Source organism: Tupaia chinensis, unplaced genomic scaffold, assembly GCF_000334495.1.
Source record: "Tupaia chinensis unplaced genomic scaffold, TupChi_1.0 Scaffold147458_1, whole genome shotgun sequence".
Taxonomy (NCBI): Eukaryota; Metazoa; Chordata; class Mammalia; order Scandentia; family Tupaiidae; genus Tupaia; species Tupaia belangeri.
The window spans coordinates 725,737-747,972 of record NW_006207309.1 but is presented as its reverse complement, the minus strand read 5'-3'; the positions used below and the strand labels follow the sequence as shown (position 1 = coordinate 747,972).

The 22,236-nt window shown below is 40.1% G+C and overlaps 1 protein-coding gene across 9 annotated transcripts in view; it reads right to left on the bottom strand.

Moving 5' to 3' along the window:
- Positions 1–22,236, bottom strand: part of SGMS1 (sphingomyelin synthase 1) — a 350,554-nt gene that overhangs the window by 110,311 nt on the left and 218,007 nt on the right. For 8 of the 9 annotated variants that reach the window (XM_006169737.2, XM_006169735.3, XM_027768777.1 and 5 more), the window contains one exon: positions 14,327–14,404. The exons of the other annotated variant lie outside the window; for it this stretch is intronic. The gene's annotated coding sequence lies outside the window, so the exon portion shown is untranslated. The remainder of the gene's footprint in view (positions 1–14,326; positions 14,405–22,236) is intronic. 9 annotated transcript variants of the gene reach the window in all.

The following is a 22,236-nucleotide window of genomic DNA, read 5'->3' as shown; positions in this document are numbered from 1 at the left end:
TGCCCAGCCCGCGCGAGGATCTGCGGCGCCGCGGGCCGGCTCCCCGGCGGGCGGGCAGCGAGGGCGGGCAGACGCGCGGATCTTCCCGCGGAGCCGCTGCGAGCTGGACGCGGACGAGCCCAACCCCAGAGGTTCCAGCAGCGGGGCGGCGCGTGTGACCCGCAGCAGAGGGTTTTAGGAATGCAGGGTGTGGCCCTCTACCACAGCTAAAAAGAAATGAGTCAGCCCGTTCAATCTTAACCAATAAGCGTGTCCACTGTCGGTTAAGGCGGAACTTTTCTTCCTTGATTTATATCAGCCTTAGCTGCCTGTGACAGACTTTCTGTTTTTTTAAAGCCTTTAATGAAGTTAGTGCAACATCTAGAAAATGGTAGACTGCCTTTTTAAGACGCTTATGAAACAAGGATTAACAATGTTATGATAGATACTTGATCCGTGGATGTACTTTGTTTTTATTAGTAAAAGTTCTTACGAGTTAGAAAGGGACTCTACACAGAGCATGGGGACAGAGCTGTTGTCTGGACAGATTCAGATCTGACTTCTGACACCGCTTAACCTTGGGCGAGTTAATTATCTTCAAGGAGGAGGATCAATGTGCCCTTGCAGAGAGCCCGAGGATTATAAGTAATGGTACCTGCGAAGAACTGAAGCGCCGCGCTTCACACGGAGCAGGCCGACAGCACGCCGTCTTGGCCCTTCGAGTTCTGAATTAGAATCTCCCAAAACTGTACACAAACTGGCCCATAAGTTTTTTTAAAAATTATTTGCTATGTCCAAATGTCCAGAGAATTTTAGATCTGAAATCTTTTTTTGGAATTGCCTGGTCCGAGTACCTTATTTTAGTGGTGAGAAATTTAAGCTTTGATTTAGGGTTCTTGGATTTAACTTTCTTATACAATTGAAATTCTATTAGTAGCAAAATAATATTAATAAGAGTTTAAAGTAAAATGATTTTGTTTAGTTCACAATTAAAAGAACTTTTGATAAAGCGAGAGTGATCTTGGAAATATTCTAGCACTGGTAGAGAGTTTCTATGGGAAAAAAAAACCTAATTACAAATTAGACTGTACTGATTTTGAGATCTGAATTAAACTTTGTCATATTTGTTTAGAGCTGGTCATTCCACTGGCCAAGATTTCTTCTAAATATTCATTGGCTGAAGATAAGATCTAAAGTGAGATCAAGGACCTATCCTAAAAAGCTGTTCTTTTCTCCAAAGCAACATGTGAGAATTGAAAGAACACCTCACAACAGCACCCATCCTAGTTCCAGCTCTGCCAGTAAACGACTGGTGAAACTGCTACCTTTCTCTCTGAAGATCTCCCACAGTCCCTGGAGCTGGGATACCAACATGGTCAAAAAGAGCCCAAGTATGACAGGCCTAGAGGCTGTTTATCCTGGCAACAGGTACTAGACTTAGGAATTGGGACTGTCTCCAAAATGATAAAGCTGATAAACCTCTCTTAACTCTTATATTACGCACACAGGTAATCTTAAGTCAAATTCCAGAATCATCTGAGCCCTCTTGCTCTCGGTTGATAACTCACTGTCAACAGGTGTGGTAGGAAGGCTTCTTTCATGTCTTCCATTTTCTCCATTCCTGGCTCAGACACCTCCTCAGGTGGGGTCCACTGAGGCTGTCTCCCAACCACTCTCGGAACATCGTTACCACCACATGACAAATGTCAGAGTCCAGCTTGCCATCATGTAATAAACCTCCTCTCTCTCAATTGAGCTGTAATTTTATAGTAGAGATCACAAGGAAAACAATTTGCTTCATAAGCAACTCTCCCCACACATTCCTGTAATTAAAAAGATGTTTTCCCTAATCCTTACGCTTCAGGAACAAGAATGACACCATTACCAATGTGGTTAGGATATACTCCCAGGAAAAAAGAGAAAAACTATTCTCAGGGTGCCTCTGTTGCCTAAAGTTAATAAGAGTTAAGAGCTGTTTACAAAACTATTACAATTATAGTGGATAAACTGGTAATATGCTGTTGCTTATACCAAGGGCAACAGCTCTTTATATGAGAAGATTACATAAAACCTACATGTATATGAGCAATGAGTAAAGCTGCCAACACTGCAGTGTGAAAAACACAATTGAGTTTGTGTGTGTGTTTGTCTGCGATATATGAAGGAGGGAGGAAGGGCAAGACAGCACATAGAAAAGAGATGATCTAGCCTGTTCCCGTTGCTTAGGATTTCATCAAGCTTAAAATTCACAGTAGATGCTCCATCCAGGGAGAAAGGGAATGTGCTTCATGAATATGCTCAGCTGTAATAGTAACTTAAAGCATTTAAAAGACATTTCCAATACTCCTTATGCTTCAGAAACAAGAAGGACAACATTACCATAGCAATTAGGACATTCTCATAGGGGAAAAAAAGAGAGAGAGAGATCACTGCTCTTTAGATCCCTGTGTTGCCTAAAATCAGTAAGATTTAAAGTGCAAGAGTTCTCAAAGTATGAGTACAGTTACCCTATAAAAGGGATGATTAACCCATCACTTTAATGCCATTAAAGTTGAAAGTCATTCAACTCTCTAAACCCCCATCGTAAAAAGCCCTTTGCCGAATAACTCACGGATCATTCACTGTCTCCCTATACCGTGGCCCTCTCTACACCCAGGTCCAAACCAGAGTCTCTGTTGATTTCTCACTCTTGTGGCCCTCTCTACACCCAGGCCCAAACCAGAGTCTCTGTTGATTTCTCACTCTTCTTACTACTTACCCCATTCCATACCTACTCAAACTTTTCCTTCTCCTGAAACACTCTAAGCACTTATTCTTCATATCTCCACTCTTTCTATCATTTTTTAAAAAATGATAGAAAGTACCGTAGGGCACTTGGATTCACCAGACAGGAGTAGGGGAGGAAGTGAGAAAGCACTCCCCAGGAGGGATGGTCACACCACAATCGTCTCTCCATTCTTCTCTGGGGACTTTGGCTATGCATGCACAAGTGCCCAGTGTGTTTTTCAAGTTGCTAGGTCCAAGACCCACACCCTGTTAGCAGGGTATGTGGCATCTAGCCGCCCCAGCCACCGCGCCACCAGCTGGCCTCTGTAGCTCCATTTCACACTAACTTGCAGGGTCTTAATGTCTTCCTTGCCTCTTCTCTCTCACCAGATAACAAAAGTCCATCCGAGGCAGAAAATTCCAGAGGCATTATATCTCCTAGAGATCAGCAGCTCCGGAAAAGTCATTGTTGTTGATATAATGATATTTAAGCAATATAAAAGCCACAAGAGAAAGGGGACATCTTGGAACAAGATCAGAAAATAGAATAAATACTCTGGCTTGTAGAGTGTTGTTAACCTCAGCCTGGAAGGACATGTGCAAGCAGTTGTCAGCTCTGTGGCCAACACCACTAACTACTTAGCTGGGTTTTTGAGATTTAAAATTCTCTCTTCCTAGTACTGTATTTTCTATAGACTTTCGGTCACCAGGTGGAGATAGAGAGTTATAATTGCTTGGCAGTTTTCTGGGTAAAGGCTACAAACAAACCACTTAAAAAACGTATCATAAAATTACTAAGTTTCCTTATCATCATGATAAAAATAAGTATTAATCAGTCCCTCTGTTCAGAAAAAAAAAAAAAAAAGAAGAAGAAGGAAGAAAAAGATAGCAAGCACAAAAATTATTTATATCTTTTCCAGACAAAATTTTACCAGCACTAGCCTTAGGTCTAACTACCATTTTTCAGACAAGGCAAAAGTGGTCTTTCTGGGTGTTTTCAAAGCCTGGCTATACATTGCCTGGGGAGCTTCAGCAATGTCAGGCTCCTCCCTAAAACAACTGAGCCTAAATTTCTTGCAAAGAAGCTCAAGCATCCATATTTTTAAAATACTTCCTTGATAATCCTCATGTAAAACCATGGTTGAGGCTCACTTCTCTAGAGAGTTAGATTTTTTTTTAACGAGTTTACAGATCATTGGAAAGGATTATCACCAGAAACAGGTTAGTCCTCAGTTCACTAGATTTATTATTATTTATTTAAATTAGGTCCTAGAAAAATTTATGAAAAAAAAGGAAAACATACAGAAAAATTTATGTCTACAAAATTATAAGATTAGGATTTATAGGCAAAAAAGTCATTGTTGTTGATATAATGATATTTAAGCAATATAAAAGCCACAAGAGAAAGGAAAACTCTTCCTTGAATGCTGACACATCAAGAATAAACAAATATTATAGCTGTTCAAGCCAGTTGGCAAGGAGAACCGAAGTGGCAGATGTGTTTCTCTGCTCTTAAGCCATGTTCCTACAATACAGAATGCTACTGAGAAAGCAATTCCACTACTTCCTAAAAGGAAGTAGAATTTACAAAGCAGTGTCATCACATACAATCTCAGTTCCCCAAACACCAACCCACAGACGAGAACAGTGGCAATAAGTCATTCTATCTTTCCTTTCAAGGAAGGAACACATAATACATATTTGACAATCTTGCCATAGTGCCGAAACGCCTCCTTAAATACAAACATCTCTCTCAATGTCATAAACATCTGTTTACCTACAAGTGCTCCTGACCACAGATGGTAGCAAAGGACACTTCCTCAAGACGACTCATAACTATTAGGACCGCCATGGGCACACATTGGTTATTATATGATTTAAAGTCAAAAGTTATATGACATTTGTGTTAGAGCAAGTCTCTGTCATTACCACCCCCATATTCAGAGTCACTAGTATCTTTTGATTAGTATTAATACATTTCTGCTTTTATGACTGATGAGAATAAACACTACCATTGTTCTCAAAAAGCTAAGTCATAAATTAACTGTCTCATTATGCAATTAAATACTTTTCTTTTGGCACTGATTCAGAAATAAATATTCCAAGTATAAACAACCAAAGGAATTAGCCAGTAAATTTTAATTTGCAGGTAACAGAAACAGCACTTGAAGCAGTACAGGCAACAGCGAGGTGGACATACCGACTCTAAATAACCCAGCATCAGGACAAAATGGCCTCTTCGCTTCTAAGCTTGGCTCAGTCGTCCTTTCCTCAAATATGCCTTCTTACCCTTAACTCTCAGCTCTACCACCAAGATGGGCCATTCTTCTTTTCTTGTTTTTGTTGTTTGTTTACTTGTTTTTTCACAGGTTTTTCACTACAAGGTGCTTGCCCCCTCTGGGGATGGGGTAGGGAGAGAAAGTGAGAAATCACTCTCCAGGAAGGGTGGCCATGCCACAATCCCTTCTCTTCTCAGGATTTTGGGCATGCATGCACACCTGCCCAGTGTGGTTTTTAAGCTGCCAGGTCCAGGACTCAAACAGCATAGTCAGCCATGTGGGATCCAGTCACCTTAACCATCCCACCACTGGCCTGTGCCCTTGTTATAATTCTAAAATTTCTCAAGGAAGACTTACATGGCTTACACCAGGCCAGTCTATGGCCACAAACCCATGACCTGCTGGTCTAGACTACACTGGGATGTCCTAATTGGGTTGGGAAGAACAGCACCAAGTTTTCCAGCAGGTGAATTCACTTCTTGAAAGTAGTAAGAAGGGCTCATTTATCTGCCTAAAAAAGAAATCACCCGTCAAGAAATTTTATTTTATGTCTAATATAAAAGCTTATCCAAGCAGTTCTCAACTTGGTAATACAGAGGCTGACTTTTTTGACCAGTCCTTATTTAACTCATGATTTATCTGAAATATCATGTCAATACTATTTCTTTCTTTCTTTCTTTCTTTCTTTCTTTCTTTCTTTCTTTCTTTTTTTTTTTTTTTGGAGATGTTTTTGCTATAGGGTGTATGCACTCACCAGAAAGAGAGACAGAGAGACAGAAAGCAAGAAATCACCCCCCAGGGGGGATGGCCATGCCACAATCCCTTCTCCTCCATTCTCCTCTCAGGAACTTTGGGCATGCACGCACATGCACCCAGCATGAGTTTAAGCCACCGGGTCCAGGACTCGAACAACGGTTGACTGCATGGGATTCCAGCAACAGAGCCATTATGCCAACTGCTGGTCCCTAATGTCAATACTATTTCTAACACCATAATCAACCCCTGTTCATAATATTGTTAGTAAAGAAAAGTCATTTAAAATTCCACTTAGAACGAAAAAAATCCTCAATTTAATTCACTTTTGAGCACCTAGGAACAACAGTGGCTTCTATTTAACACACACACATTATTCTCCATGTAATCCACACACATCACTGCAAGGCAGGTGTTACCACCACACTGAACCCACGAGAAACCGAAAGTCAAGGCTGTATGTGATAAAGACAAGTCAACCAGCTTCCAAACCATGTCTCCCTGACCCCAAAGCTGGACTACTCTACCTGACACTCAAAACAGCCAAAGGGCTTATAGAAGAGAACAGAGTAAATGTTTCAGACACAAAGAACAGAGTAAATGTTTCAGACTGTGTCAACACCTCACAAGAGAAGAGATCATTGGGCAGTGACAGTCACTTGCCAGACTTGTAAGGTTTTCTTTCTCTCTTCTGCTTTTTTTAAAATTTGCTGGAGAGTGCATGCATTTGTCAAAGAAGTAGTGGAAGGGTGAGAAAGCAACTCTCTCCACGGAAGATGGTCATGCTGTGATCCCTTCTCCTCCACCCCTCCGTCCTTTCAGGATGTTGGGCATGTATGTACTCGTGCCTGGTGTGTTTCTTAAGCAGCTGGGTCTGGGACCTATACTGCCCATTAGGCCTTGTGGCATCCAGCCACCTTAATTACCATGCCATCAGCTGGCCCACAGGTGTTAACTTTCTATTTCCTAAGAGAAAGTACTTCTCTATTGTTGAATAAAAGAAAATATTTCTCTAGGTAAGCTTTAACCTACCCTGATACTTGTACTTTAATGAGATCATCTAAAAATCAAGGATTTACAAATAGTATCTTCATAAAAAAAATTTTTGCCCTGTTAAAAATAAGATGGTATTACCCCTATGTAAAAACCTGTCTGAAGTGTTTTAAGAGAAAAAAAAAAAAAAAAAAACTCCTGACGTTAATGTGACTCAGATCTGCCAATAAAAATTCAATGGATACATTTAACAGCATTAACTGTGTTTTACAAAAACTTTACAAACACTTTTTGGTTATACAGCATTAATAAATACAACAAAATATTTGTTATGAAACAGAACTTAACATCTAAACCTATGAGCCTAGCACCCAACCTAAGAAGTAGACCATTGCAGATAAAACATGACAGTCATCTGAATACTCCTTTCTGTTTGACTGAAGCTGACTATCATTTCTTTCCATGCATATTAGACAAAAAAATGTAAAAGCTCCTGGTCCAAGATGTAGCTTTAAAATAAATGAACCCAGTGATTTCTAAAATTAAAGTACAAAGGTGATCAGAAGTCATCAAAAAGAAAACAGCTGAAGAATATGCTACTCAATAGAGGAACTGACAACTGACCACGTCCTGCTGTAAAGGAAGAACAGCCTAAATCGTCTGTTGTCTTCTCATAGGATCTACTAGTCAGATAGATCTCTACATGATCTTGGTTTCACTCTATGGTGCAAAACCAGGGTTAGTCACTAAGAATAATAAAGTCAGTTAGATCCCCAGACATGTGACCTGAAATTATGAAGTCAGCTCCAAATTATTCCAAATTGAGGTAAGGTATTGCTCACCCAAGCAAACTGGTTCTCCCATGACAGAGACTTAATCACTTTTGACACCATAAAAACAAAAAGGAAAGGAGCACCCTAATTAACAACAATAAACTCTATTTCATACAAGGAGAACCAATAATTTGAGGAGGAGACATAATCAAACCAAAGGAAACCATCAATAATCAAATAAGGACTTCATTTCCTGTAATATGTTAAGCAATTTATATGACAGAAGAAAATTAACACATCATCTGTGAAATTAAAGAATTTATGACATATGTCAAAGAAAGGGCATGTATGAGAGGACTTTGAAACATCTGTGGAGGGGCCAAACAGTGGCATAGTGGTAAAGCGTGATACTCAGCAAGGCAATGCTACATGGGAAGGTTCCCAGTTCAAGTCTGGAGAACCCTGAGTATGTCAGGAGCACACTTGCCCATAGTCCAGGCGAGGTGAAGGCTGGGGGCAGATGATGGTGTCAAGATCCTGCTGTGGGGGCGTGCAAGAAACGGAGGACAAGGGACTGTGGCATGACCATCCCACTGGGGGATGCTATCTCCCACTCTCTCTCAGTCTCTCTATTTCTGTCTGGCAAGCACATGTGCCCTTAGACAATGAAAGAGAAAGAAAGAAAAGAAACAAACAGCACTTACTACTGTCACCTACATTTTTTCAGCCCAATTAAGTCCTGTGGCCCAGCCAATCACAGTGGGTTCAGCCTTCAGTGGAGTGGGAAAGTATATCCTCTCACGGGACAGAGGATGAGTGGACAGAGGCAGCAAATAATTTAACAATAAAGTAAGCTACCACAGAGGGGACGGGGAGTGGCTAGAGCAACGCTTTCTTCGCTCCTGCAATGATAAGAAGCTGTCCTGTTACAAGCTGTCCTTTTATTTCTATGCCACTTGATGCTATTTTCATGGGCTTTTAGATACTGTCCTATGATATCCCCAGGAACCTCCTGGTGACGTCCAGGCCCTGACAAGGCCCCAGCATTGTCTGAACCAGAACTCCCCATCTGGTGCTCTCTCCCCCATCCTAGGCAAGTCAACCTCTGAGGCCTCTGACTCATCTGCAAAACAGAGAAAACCCTAGACTCTTCCTAAAACATTATTGAGAGAGTAATAAAGCAATGTATTTGAACACACAAGCACATAAAAGTACCAGTAAATATAAGATAATTTTATTGAATTATGACACTTGTCCCCTAACCCACATCTTTTCCACATTATCTTTAAATTGTAATCACAATTTGATAATATACCTAAAGTGTAAAAAAATAAGTTTATTGATGATCTTTCCTTTCCTTTTCTTTTCTTTCTTTCTTTCTTTTTTTTTTTCCTTTTTGAGAGAGATAGATTTTTACTATAGAGCAAGTGTACTTGCTGGAGAGACAGAAAATGAGAAATCATCCCCCTGAGGGATGACCACATCACAATCCCTTATCCTTTATTCTCCTCTTAGTATTTTGGGCATGCACGCACACACCTGGTATGAGTTTCAAGCCTTCGAGTCTGTGACTCAAACCATGGTCGGCCCCTTGTGGGAGTCCAGCAACATAACCTTACATCATCTGCTGGTCCTTCCTTCACTTTTCAAAATCTTTAATCCCATAGTTTCTACACACACACACACACACACACACACACACACACTTACTTTTCCCAGAACTTCTATTGCTTGATCATGCTCTGATTAGTTTTTTAAGACTCAAGAGTTTAAAAATGTCTATTCATTCTTGGACATTTGGAAAGAAGAACTAATAGGCTATCAGAAAGTCATGACATATTTTTCTATACAAAATGTATCAGGACTTTTCCAATGACCCAATGTTAATAATGCTTAGTTCTTCACAAAATAAGGAGAATTATGGACAACTGGAGATATTTGAAATCATACACTTAAAGTATGATATAACAGCCCAGCCTGGTGGCACAGTTGGTAGCAAACTGAATTACAATACCAGAAACTACCCACCACAGTTCAGATCTCTGGTTCAGCCTAAAAACACATCAATGTGTACATGTGTGCTCAAGATCCTAACCAGCATATGGGCTGGAGAAAGATCACACTGTGATGAGATCCTATTGAGGATGGGTTGGTCTGCCTGTCTGTCTGTCTGTCTACCTATCTATCTCTGTTTTGCACATGCAGTCTTTGTCATGAATAAAATAAGATTTTAAAAAGAATAAACTTTAATATAAATAAGGTATGATATAGATTCCAAAATGGCTCCTGACTAAGAATGAACAAAAGGGTTAGCATCAAGAACCTCAATCTTCTATCTTTAGTTCTAATTAATACTACTCTCCTTGTCTCTTTGCACTCTACAAAGTTAAAGTTCCAGTCTGTCCCCAGAATGAAATCTTCCTATACTACCTCTTTCTTCCTGCTCAAACTGTTTCTTCTACCTAGAATAGTGCCCCCAACTCTGTTCAGATATCTGCCAAGATACTTAAAACAAGTGCACCATGATGGATGCATGAAGATGTTCATCACAGTATACTTTACCAGAATGAACAGTTGAAAACAACCAGAATATCCAGTAACCAGGGACATTATAAACCACATATACATGGAATGATAAGTAACTATAACAACAAAGATGGTGTACATGTCATATTTATTGACACAGCATCATCTTGTGGCAATTGTTTCAACTGACAATATACTGTCAATTGAAGGAGAGATTTTTTTTGCTATAGGGTGCATACATTTGCTAGAGAGACAGAAAGTGAGAAATCAATCCCCTGGGGGATGGCCATACTACAATCCCTTTTCTCTATTCTCCTCTTGGAATATTAGGTACGCACACACACATGCCCAACTTGAGTTTTAAGCCTCTAGGTCCAGGACTTGAACCACGGTCAACTATGTGGGAGTCCAGCAACATAACCATTATTCCATTTGCTGCTCTCAAAACAGATTTTAAAACAATAGTTTTAACTTGACCCATTTAGGGGAGGAAAAAAGCCTGTGTATCTAATATAGGCATAGAAATAATATGGCAAAATAATGTTAATGGTATCTCTGGATAGTAATAATATTGATGGATTTTGTATTTAATCATTTTTACATTTTTAAACTTTTCAATTAGCAATGTTAAATTTTATAATTAAATAATAATCATTTTAATAAAAAGGCACTAATCATTAAATACTCAATTCAATTGTCATCTTTCCTGAAACCTCCCCTGATCTAGTCCATTCCTCTTGCCACTGAGGTAATTTCTCTCTCTTCCGCTTTCTGCATATTTTCTATATCTTTTAAAACATCCACCACATTCAATCTGAAATTGTGTTTTTCTATTTTTCAACTCCTAAAGTGGAATATGCCTCTCATATTTATACTGGAAATATCCTCAAAACTACTCACTCCCAAGCATCCATCCAGGAAGCTACAGGCCAGTTTGCTGATGTGAACATATATAAAGCTATAATATTACACATTTGAAGACTATACACCTACCAGTTCTCTCAGTAAAAACCCTTCTATGCTGGGATGATGTTGAGAAACATAACTAACATAAGGTCCATTTTGTGGAAAGAGATAATCAGGGTATTTTATCTGTGGTGAAATTCTCTATTAATTGTTACTCCATGTTTGTTCTAAAAATCACCAAAGGTATCTTTATTTAACCCGATTAGGCCATGTGACAACATTTAATACACCAAAGGCACGTTTTTCAGTTTAAGCATGAGCTTGAAATGGACAAGATTTACTTTCACAATAATCCAAGTCCATCCTTGACTCAGTGGGAACTATAAATACTTGTGTTTTAAGGGGAAATGAATGTTTTAAGATTATGTAAGTCTTCAGGAAATTGACACAAACGAATGTTTTGAAAATTCCAAGGCGTTTTTTAAGGTTCAATGAAGAATGTGTTTTGAGAACTAGGTGGGTGAGATTTAAAATAAAAACAACCACAATTTTCACTGTTACTTAGCAATTTCAGGCTTCAATTGTTCCCTTCTAAAGGGCAAATCAGAAAACCAAAGAGACTGCTTCTAGAGGAAACATTGAGATATTGGATCCAGTTTCCTTTCTTTCCTCTATTTTACTCCCTAAGATTTTAATCAAGTCAAGATCAACTTTAAACTGCCCAGGTTCTGTTTCATTTTTTTTCTCTCTCCCTCTGAAGGCATTTCACTTTTCATTAAAACTTAATTTCTAAATCAAAAACAAAGCTGTATGCAGTAGCTATTCTGGAGGAACCCTGGCCACTTGTCCCTGCAATGTCACTGTCTAAAGGAATTCAGATTAGAGGGAGAGAAGAAAGTTCAAAAAGCAATGAGCAGTCTGAACCATCTCCAAGTACTATCACTCAATAGCCAGAACAGGCAAGGGTAACAGGTCAGTTTCAATATTGAGTCATCAACTCAAGAACTCTAGTCAACACTCTTGAGAAAATAGGTTTCAATTCTAAATTAGTCTTGGCATTTATCTTTAATTCCAGAAGTTATGTGAGCATGATAACTTGGGTTACATTATGCCAAGCACTGACTCAAAACCAAACCTTGCTTTTATCAACCAGACTCAACTCTTACTACCAGGGTTGAGAAAGACACTTGAAGATTTGTGGCTTCGAAATGTCCTTCACAGTAGGAAACCTATCATTTGGGTAGGCTTGGCCTAGATTATATGAGCCCGCAAAAGTTGATTGTTAATTTTTCAGGATTTTTGGCAAGCCAGTTGTTAAGCACAGCCATCGTTGAAGATTAAATGATATAAACTTAAAATTAAATTATACTGATAGCAAAAATAATCAATACTAAAAACTCACCATTCCCAGATTATTTTACTATTACTCTGGTCTTGATGTTCTCCGCATCTACTGTGTCCAGATGGTAGACATCTATATAAAGTCATGCTAGTGTACAAGTCTTCCTAACCCTGCTCTTGGTAACTTCTGTTGATCATTTGACATCAGCCCTGATGGGAGCATTTATCACCCGGAAATCTATAAACACTACAAGGCCTCCTTGGGGAAGAGCCAGTTGGTTAACACATACTTGCACACACTACCTACACTGTTAACCGTCACTGCTTGACAGTAGCTAAGCAACTCAAGTTGGCCAATTTTTTGAGTCAGAATAAAGGCTTGCAGAGTAAAAATCATGATGCAAATATAAGCAAAGAAAGTAACTACATTTATTGTGGCTCTATGATGTACCACCAGTCATAGCACAAAGTACTATCCAGCCTTTCATTTCAAGACAGATATTATATTATCCAACATACAGAAGAATCAACTGAGGTTTTGAGAGGTTGAGTAACTACTGAAAAATATAAGAGCAAGAGTCAGACCAAGGGATGTCTGACTCAAAAATACATGCTATTCCACTAAGCTACCCCACATACTAGCATTATCATTATCATAGTGAAACCAAAAATCAACCACTTGTAACCAACAGATTATTAACAAAAGTTAATGCCTCCTGATGGGTAAAAACATGACATACATGAAGAAAGATATGAAAGAACACTATTTTATTCATAGTGACCATGTTTGTTCATATTTGCTTCTAAAATGTACTTATAAGACATGTTAGTAAGAAATGGGGCCCTAGTAATCACTGGTACCAAGAATATCTACACTTCAGAAGGACTGCTCTAAGTTTGGTTTAAATGCTGACCTCATGCAAGGAATCCTCTTTTAAATCTTCAAATATTTATGCTCAATCCACTGAACCAATGCACCCAACTTAAAATGACAAACCCTACTGGGGCAACCAAGTGGCATAGTGATTAAGGCACTGAACTCCCACATGGTTGACCGTGGTTTGAGGCCCAGACCTCATGGCTTGAAACTCACACTGGGTGCAAGCGCAGACATGCCCAAGATCCCAAGAAGAGTATGGAGAACAAGTGATTGCAGCATGGCCATCCCCCCAGGAAGTGATTTCTCACTTTCTCTCTCTGTGTCTCCAGTGAGTATATGCGCCTTACAGCAAAAATCTCTTTAAAAAAAAAAAAAAAAAAAAAAAAGACATACTGGGACCAGCAGTTGGAGCAGTGACTGTGTCACTAGACTCCCATGTAGTTGATGGCAATTCGCGTCCCGGATCCAATGGGTCATTTCTCGCTTTCTTTCTCTCTGTCTCTCTCTGTCTGTCTGGCGAGTATACACGCCCTATAGCAAAAACCTCTCAAAACAAAAACAAAACAACAAAAAAAACATACCCAACCAAGAATTATGCAAAAACAAAATTTTGTAACTGTTATTATCAATTTTAAGTCTCTAGATATCTATTTTTTAAAGAATTATTTTATTTAACCTTATTTTATTTATTTATTTTCATTTGAGACAGACAGAGTGAGAGAGAGAGAGAAAGTGAGAAAGCAAGCCACCAGTTCTGGGACTCAAACCTCAGTTGGCCATTGGGAGTCTAGTGCCCTTAACCACCACAACATCTGTCAGCCCCTAGATACCTACTTTTTAAAACATTTTCACATTTAAACTTTTTTAAAGATTTTTTTTATTTTATTATCATTTTTTTAATTTGACCGAAGAGAGACAGAGAGAGATGGAAAGTAAGAATGCAAGCCACCAGGTCAGGGACCTGAACCACAGTTGGCCAGTGGGAGCCCAGTGCCTTTTAACTACCATGCCACCTCCCAGTCCCTCATTTACAAAGGTATTTGGTTGCGCTTCATTTTTACCAAAGCTGCTTAAAGAAAATTCATCCAATAGTTAAAAGAATTTCAAAAGGCTAATGAAAATGCACTTACAGGTGATTTAAAAAAATTCTTGTCATCTTAGCTTCCTGAATACTGGCTTCTCCCATTGTTCTAGCACATATCCATCACCTGTCATGAGAAGAAAAGAATCTGATTAGTCATATGGCTCATCAAGGCCTTTTCTAGGTTTCTACTACGTTGGTCTTTTCTTTGAACCAAAAACGTAGAGAAGAGTACAGGTGTCGCTTTTCTTTTTGCCCAAAAACAAGAAGAGAAGAGAGAATAGTGATATAAAAGGTCACCCTAAGAGAGAAAAACGTACATAAAACATAAGCACCTGTGTCGGGAGTTGGGTTGGAAAACCCTGAAAATACCCTCAATTACATTTTCAAGAAGAGATTCTCAGTCTGATTCTTAGGAGAGAGTGGTATTTGAGTAACCCACTTTTTTACTCCAACTCTCCTACCCAGCCCCTCCTGTATCTCAAAAAATAATGGCTAATTTGCCTGGAGGACTGGAGGAAACGAGAGTACCAGTTGTTGCTTAGCCCTTGCTCTGAGCCAGGCAATGAAGGCCTCCTTCCAGCCCTCTTTAACAGCTGGGGCCAGCTCATTTCCACTCAGTACGCAGGCCTCGGCCATCTGCTCTGAGAGGGCTGGCCAGCTCTTTCTGGTCCAGCTTCTTTCTAGCTGATACTAGAGGACCAGGTCAGCATTGCTAGATTCCAATCCATGTTTGAGTTTTGAAGAAGGAGGTAACTAACTGATCCACATGTCAAATTTATCAAGTATCAGAAACTCATATAATTCATGAAATAATGGCATATGTCTAGCAGAGAGCCTTCCTTTAACCAAAAGTAATTAAGAATGTTTGTTAACTTTAGTTTTGTACTTTCATAACATTTTAGGGTCAACAACTTAGGGACAAGACTGTCTGAATTTTTTCTCTTCACTTGAAAGCTATCAGATATACCCATTTCAATCCTTGATTTATTTCTCAAATACACTAAAACTTATAGGGCAGGAAAAAAATATGTAATCAAGCAACCCAAACCACCAAAAATTACACCACACAGATAAAACACTTTGGTCCCAAATCCTACCACTTACAAGACATGTGACCTTGAGAAAAATTCACTTATCTTGGAAACAGCAGATGGCATAATGGCTACGTCACTGGATTCCCATATAGTTGACCGCGGTTCGAGTCCCAGACCCGATGGCATAAACTTATGCTGGGTGCGTGCACATGCATGCCCAAGATCTCAAGAGGAGAATGAAGGAGAAGGGATTGTGGCATAGCCAGTCCCTCTGGGAGAGTGATTTCTTGCTTTCTTCTCTGAGTGCATGTGCCCTATCACAAAAAACTTCTCCAAAAACAAAACAAACAAAAACAGGAAAAATTCACTCATCTTTTCCCAGCCTCAATTTCTTCATTTCTAAAAGGCAATCATATGGCCCCCTTCTAAACTGTGTGGTAGTGAGGGTTTGAGATAAAATAAAAGACATTATCTACAAAAGTTAAGCATGCTTTAATCTAACAAAGGTATTATTCCTGCTCCAGGAATACCCCATGTTTAATGATTAGAACTGCAACCTACATGTTCAAGTCACCAAATTTTGGAAATCCATATGATTCATGGGGTCATGGAATATGTCTGGCAAAGTGTCTTCATTTTTCCAAAAGGAGGTAATTCAAAATGATTTCTTCCCCTTTTTTGCCATAGGGTACATGCACTCATAGGACAGAGAGAAAGCAAGAAATCACTCCCATGGGGGTTGGCCAGACCACAAACCCTTCTCCTCCATTCTCTTCCCAGGATTTTTAGCACACATGCACATGTGCCTGGCATGAGTGTCAAGCCTCCATGTCCAGAACTCGAACTGTGGTCAATCATATGGGAGTCCAGCACCCTAATATCACCTACTGGCCCCCATAATGATATTTTACTTTTGCTTTTAAATTTTATAACATTGTCAGGTCAACATCCTAGGAACGGGACTTTTCTGTTTTGTTTCCTTTCCCAGGAGGCTCACCTCTACGAGGCAGAACACAGCTGCTGCTCATTTTGTGAACCACTGTAAAGAACGTTGCTAAGACAGGAGTCCACGTTAACTTTCATGACTTCAGGCCTCAATGTTAGTTCAGAGCAGAAGGATCAATAACTGTAGCATGCCTCTACCCATGTGCTGAGGTACCACGGAGACAGTGTCACCCAGTTATCCAAAAAAGACACAAAAATCTCAAGTTACCAAACCATACGGGCAGAGGACCAAATTAGGAAGGAAGGAGATGAAACAACCACCACACAGCTTCCCTAGCAACAAAGAAAGAACTTGCCAACATCAATAAAAACAGCAGGGAAGAACTGAAGAGTCAAGGATTTGCAGATTACACCCAACATGCAGAGAAACACACTCACTGGCTAGCTTTGGTTTTATGTGCCTGGCCACTTGGCACGGAAGCCTTTTAAAAGCAAGACAAATGCAGTAAGGTTTGATGGAAGTTTTAAATAAAGAGGTTTGAACCCCACCTGTGCTATTTAATAGCAAAGTGATCTTTGCCAGGTAACACATTCCTTCTAAGGCTTAGGTGCCAGGTCTGTAAAATGAGGACAATAATGCATACTTTGCAGTGTCGCAGTGTAATTTAGAGAGAATGTCCATACAGTGTCCATCATAAAATAGGTTCCCAAAAGATACTTGCAGTTATTCTGCTTACTAGAGCACTTATCGGGGAGTCTATTAAATTCATGGTTACAACTGCTATCGTGCTATGTAGTCCACTCAATTCACTAACTCTCCCTGTGCCAACATTTTAGTGAGGTTCAAATCATACTTTTGACAAAAACATAAAGCTTTTCAGGTGGATCTGAACAGAGTGTTAAATTAAAAATCCCCACCTTAGTTGACAGCTTTTACTGACATGTGCAAACAAAGGTCTAGGTGGGCATTTGCTAGCATTCTTCCTATCAGTAATAAGGTTTGTCTGATGACCAACTCTTGAAAGGAGGGCAGGAATCATTCCATCAGTGCTAATTCTTCTGGTGCATACTGCGATGCTGTCGACTCAATGGGCACCTGTGGGAGATCAAAGCCATATGGGCGACGGCAGGCCACCTATCACCAAGGCTTGCTTCAGCACCACAATACAGCCTCATCAAGGACAGTATGGAATTGTCAGCAATGTTTAAAAAAAATAACAAAACTCACAGGGACCAGCATTTGATGTGGGGGTTAAGGCACTGGATTCCCATTAGTATGACCATGTTTTTTTGTTTGTTTGTTTTTTGTTATTTTTTTTGAGAGGTTTTTCACTATAGGGCGCATGCACTTGCCAGACAGACAGACAGAGACAGAGACACAGAAAGCGAGAAATCACCCCCAAGGGGGGCTGGCCACGCCGCAATCCCTTCTCCTCAATTATCCTCTCGGGATCTGGGGTACACATGCACACGCGCCTGGCGTGAGTTTTAAGCCACCAGGTCCGGGACGCAAACCGTGGTCGACTACGTGAGAGTCCAGTGACATAGCCATTACACTAACTGCTGGTTCCCAGGATGACCATGTTTTGAGTCCTGGATCCAGTGGTTTGAAAAGCACTCCAGGCACATGTGCTTGTGTGCCTAAAATTCCAGGGGGATGCTTTCTCATTTTCCCTCCGTCTCTCTCTCTCCAGCAAGTGCACACGTGCACACATGCTATGGAAAAATAAATAAAAATTTTAAAAAATAAAACTCACCAGTAAAGTATACCAACTTTTAAACAGAAGTACCATAACTTTCTGTCTGAAGAAGGTATTCCTTGAACCCTGCCAGGTCATCCTCTTTGCAACTCACTCCTTTGATGCCGATTCCTCAGAATAAGTAGTTTTTTTGTTGTTGCTTTTTCTTTGTTTTGTTTTGTTTTTAACTTTCAGAACCAGTATACAATGTTTTCAAGAAAATCTGTCTCATTACAGGTTAGTCGCCCCTGATTTTTTTTTTAACAAATACTACTTTATTTGTTATAATGAAAAATATCTTAATAGATTAGTTCAAAGAATCACATTCATCCTCAAAGATAGTCATTTATCCACAAGTGTGATTATTTAAAAAAAATTACAAGTGACTTCAACAATCAACTTTAACAAACTATCCACTTAGCATAAGACACTGCAAAGCAGTGGAAGTGGGAAAGTTAGAAGGTGAATGAAAGTCCTTTAAAAGAATGCAGAGTAATGGTAATATCACTAGACTATAAGCAATTAGCTCAGCCAATTCTCTTAAATAGAACGACCTGGATATATAAATCCTGGATGGGATTGTTTAAAGTCCAATACTGGAGCTCGTAAGTGGCATGGTGATAAAGGCACCGAACTCCCGCACGGGCAACTGTGGTTCACGACTCGGACCTGGTGGCTGGCTTTCTTACTCCCCGCCCCATGTCTCTTTTTCTTCTGATCAAATTAAAAAATAATAAGAACAAATTTTTTAATTAAATAAATCATTTTTAGTGAGATTTTTGCTATAGGGTACGTTATAGAAGTAACCACAGGTAAACAAAAAACTGCTGCAGAGAGATTTCTAGTATGTGTTTCAGTATTAAGAATGGAGGCCAGCGCTCTCTTTTCTCTTACTTAAAATTCACAGCACCCCCTTTTTCTGTGTGATGATACTGTCCGTAAGGCCATGATGGGAAATTATCAAAATAAAGGGTCTAAAACACTCCCAGGTTGTATCCCTTTACAACTCCTGTTAGGAAACCCTCCCATCAGCCTAAAAGCAAATACACACACACACACACACACACACACACATTGTTTAAAGGGGCCTTTTACTCTGCGGCCTCCTTCCTAATAATTTCCACAGGACCAAGGATAAATACAGGTTTCAAATAAACCAAAAACAAATAAGGACTTACTTTCTCCAATACAGCCATCAGCTTTCTCTTCTCAACATGAATTTAAAGCTCTCTAGTTATTACCATTGCTCGGATAGTACTTAATCCTTCCACGTTTGAAATGTGTCTGACTATTCGGACAACATCACTAAGTAATACTAACATAACTAACGATAAAAACAGCACAAACTGTTTACCACATGCAAGGCTAGTTTCTAAATGTTGCAGGTTTATTCATTCATTTCATCCTGAGGACGGCCCTATGTGGCGTGTTACTATGACTAGCGGTGTGTTATGACTATCCTAGCTTTACAGATGAGGAAGCTGAGCCAGTTACTGAGAAACGAGCACAGTTCTCCACCAACACTGTGAAACCCATCCATGAACCCACTTGACGGTGTTAGCAGGAAAGCTCAACGCTCCCAGCTTCATGTTTTCGTCTGGGGAACTTTCTATCAGCCTAACAGTCTAGTCTTCTCCTTCTCTCTGGAGGAGTAAATTACATGAGAAGTGAGTTTAAGAGAGGGGCTGGCCTGCTGACATATAGGGCACATTCCAGGCTGTTCCTTCCCACGCTCTGAAGGGGAAATCGTTCTCCCTTGAGCACGAAATATCAGAAAACCCACTGAGCCACACAGTCCTCCAATCAGTCTTGTTTCTGACTCTATAACTCCCATTGTTTTATCAGTTGGTCCCAAAACTGGAGGAGAAAGTGGGGCGATTCAACTCTGTGAAGGATCAGAGATTAAATATGCTTTCCTTTGGGGGATGTTTTTGCTATAGGGCTGATGCATTCGCCAGAGAGTCAGAAAGCAAGAAATCATCTCCTCCCACCCCCTCACCCCTCTGAGAGCTGGCCACAGTGCAATCCCTTTCCTCCATTCTCCTCTTGGGATTTTGGGCAAGCATGCACACTTACCTGGTGTGAGTTTCAAGCCACCAAGTCTGGTACTCGAACCATGGTTGGCCATGAGAGAGTCCAGAGATATAAACATTATGCTATGTGCTGGTCCCTAAATATGTTTTAATACTCAACGGGGTAGCAAGACCTTTGTGGAAAAGGTAAATATTTCTTTTACCAAAAAAAAAAAAAAAAAAGACAGAAATGAGGGGCCAGCAGATAGTACAGCAGTTACATCACTGGTTTCCCACGTGGCTAACTGTAGTTTGAGTCCCAGACTCAGTAGCTTGAAACTCATGCCAGACACATAAGTGTGTGTGCTCAAGATCCCAGAAGAATGGAGGAGAAGTGATTGCAGCATGGCCATCTCCCTTCGGGGATGATTTCTCACTTTCCTTCTCATTCTCTCTCTCTGGCAAGCACATGCACCCTAAGGCTAAAACCTCTCAAGAAAAAACGAAATGAGGGCCAGCAGGTGGCATGGAGGTTAAGGTGCTAGATCCCACATGGCTGACTCCATGAATTAAGTCCCAAACCCATTGGCTTGAAAATCATGCCAGGCACACAACTGCATAAAAATCTTGAGTGGAGACTAGAGAAGAAGGGACTGCAGCATGGCCAACCCTTCTGGGGAATGATGTCTCGTTTTTTCTGTCTCTGGTGAGCACACATACCTTAGCAAAACTAAAAAACAACAAAAACCAAAACTGAAATGGATGTAACCAACCCAGTTTAACAAGGTGCCTGCAGAGGGAATCGTGAATGAACCTTCTCCTCTCACTCACTGTCAAGTAGCATCTAAAAGACAAAGTAAATCCTATACTTCCTTCACCACACTTGACCTGAAAATACTGTTCCTTTTCCTAATAAATAAGACGCACACAGGTAACCTTTTCTATTGTGGTATACTTCTTTAAAGTACTGCAAACTTCCTTAGCAGTCATCTATTATTTTTACAAAACAGGCAAGGTATTTCAATAGTACATCCCTCTTTAGTCCGGAGAAGTATATTTTTAGCCACAGCATGGTACTTCAATCACAGAAAGTAGAGACAAAAGCACCACCCACAAATTTGTCATCTGGGAATAAAAATGTCCCTGATTTCTAGACTTAATTGATCCTTCCTCTCACCCCTTATATCTAGAGCTTCTAGTTTTAAAAATACATTTTAAAAAGTTTTCATTCAATAGTATTGATTTTTTTTAACTGTGGGGATATTTCAATGTAGATATTTTGAACTTCATACTTTCCTATTGAGACCATATTTAATAACAATAGTTTCTCTAACATTATCTAAGTAAAACTTTTGAAATAAAAAAAACACATTCCTTTCACAATGTATTTAGAGAAAGTATATTTTCTCCAAATATCCATGCTTGTAATTAAAGGAGGCCAGTCGCTTTGCACACCTGCCTGTACTGAAGAGAACCAATGGTGGATGAGATGCTTTCATCCTCACATCAACCCCGATGCCAGGAGAGCCTCCCCACTTTCAGAAGAACCAAGTCAGGTTCAGAGAAGCACAGCATGTCCTTAGTTAAAGTATGTCCTATGTGGTGGGGTTCACCTTGAAACACAGCTTTCCTAGTGGAGCCTGAGCGTCTGTTGCTTCTCTCCTAAGCCCCTAGGAACCAAGAAATAGTTGGGAAAAGCCTTTGAGAGGAAACAGTGATCAAAGTGGAGGTGGGAAAGAACCAAAACCAGACTCATGGTGGTCCAGTGTGGTATGGTGCCATGTGAGGTGTCCCCCCCATTTACTAGGACAGCCTGAGATGACTGATAGGAAAGCAGGGGAGAAAGAGGCATAGACAATGGAGATGGCAAACAGCAGACTGAATGTGGAGAATAACAGAAGCAATGAAAGGAAGAAGGGACAGGGAAATGACATAGGTTATAAACTACACCTAAACCATGGTTAGCAAATGTTTTCTGCAAAGGACCAGATAGTAAATATTTTAGGCTCTGCAGGGGATATGGCATTTTTTGCAAATACTCAATACTCCCATTAGTCCAAGAAAGTAACCAGAGATGACACTAAAATAAATGAGCATTATTGTACTCCAGTAAAACGGTGTTTACCAAACAGGGCTTAGGCTAGATTAGGCCGCCAGTCCTGACCCCTGGCCTAGACTGCCACCTGGCCTCCACAGGAAACCTAAGACATACTAAAGAGGCAAGGA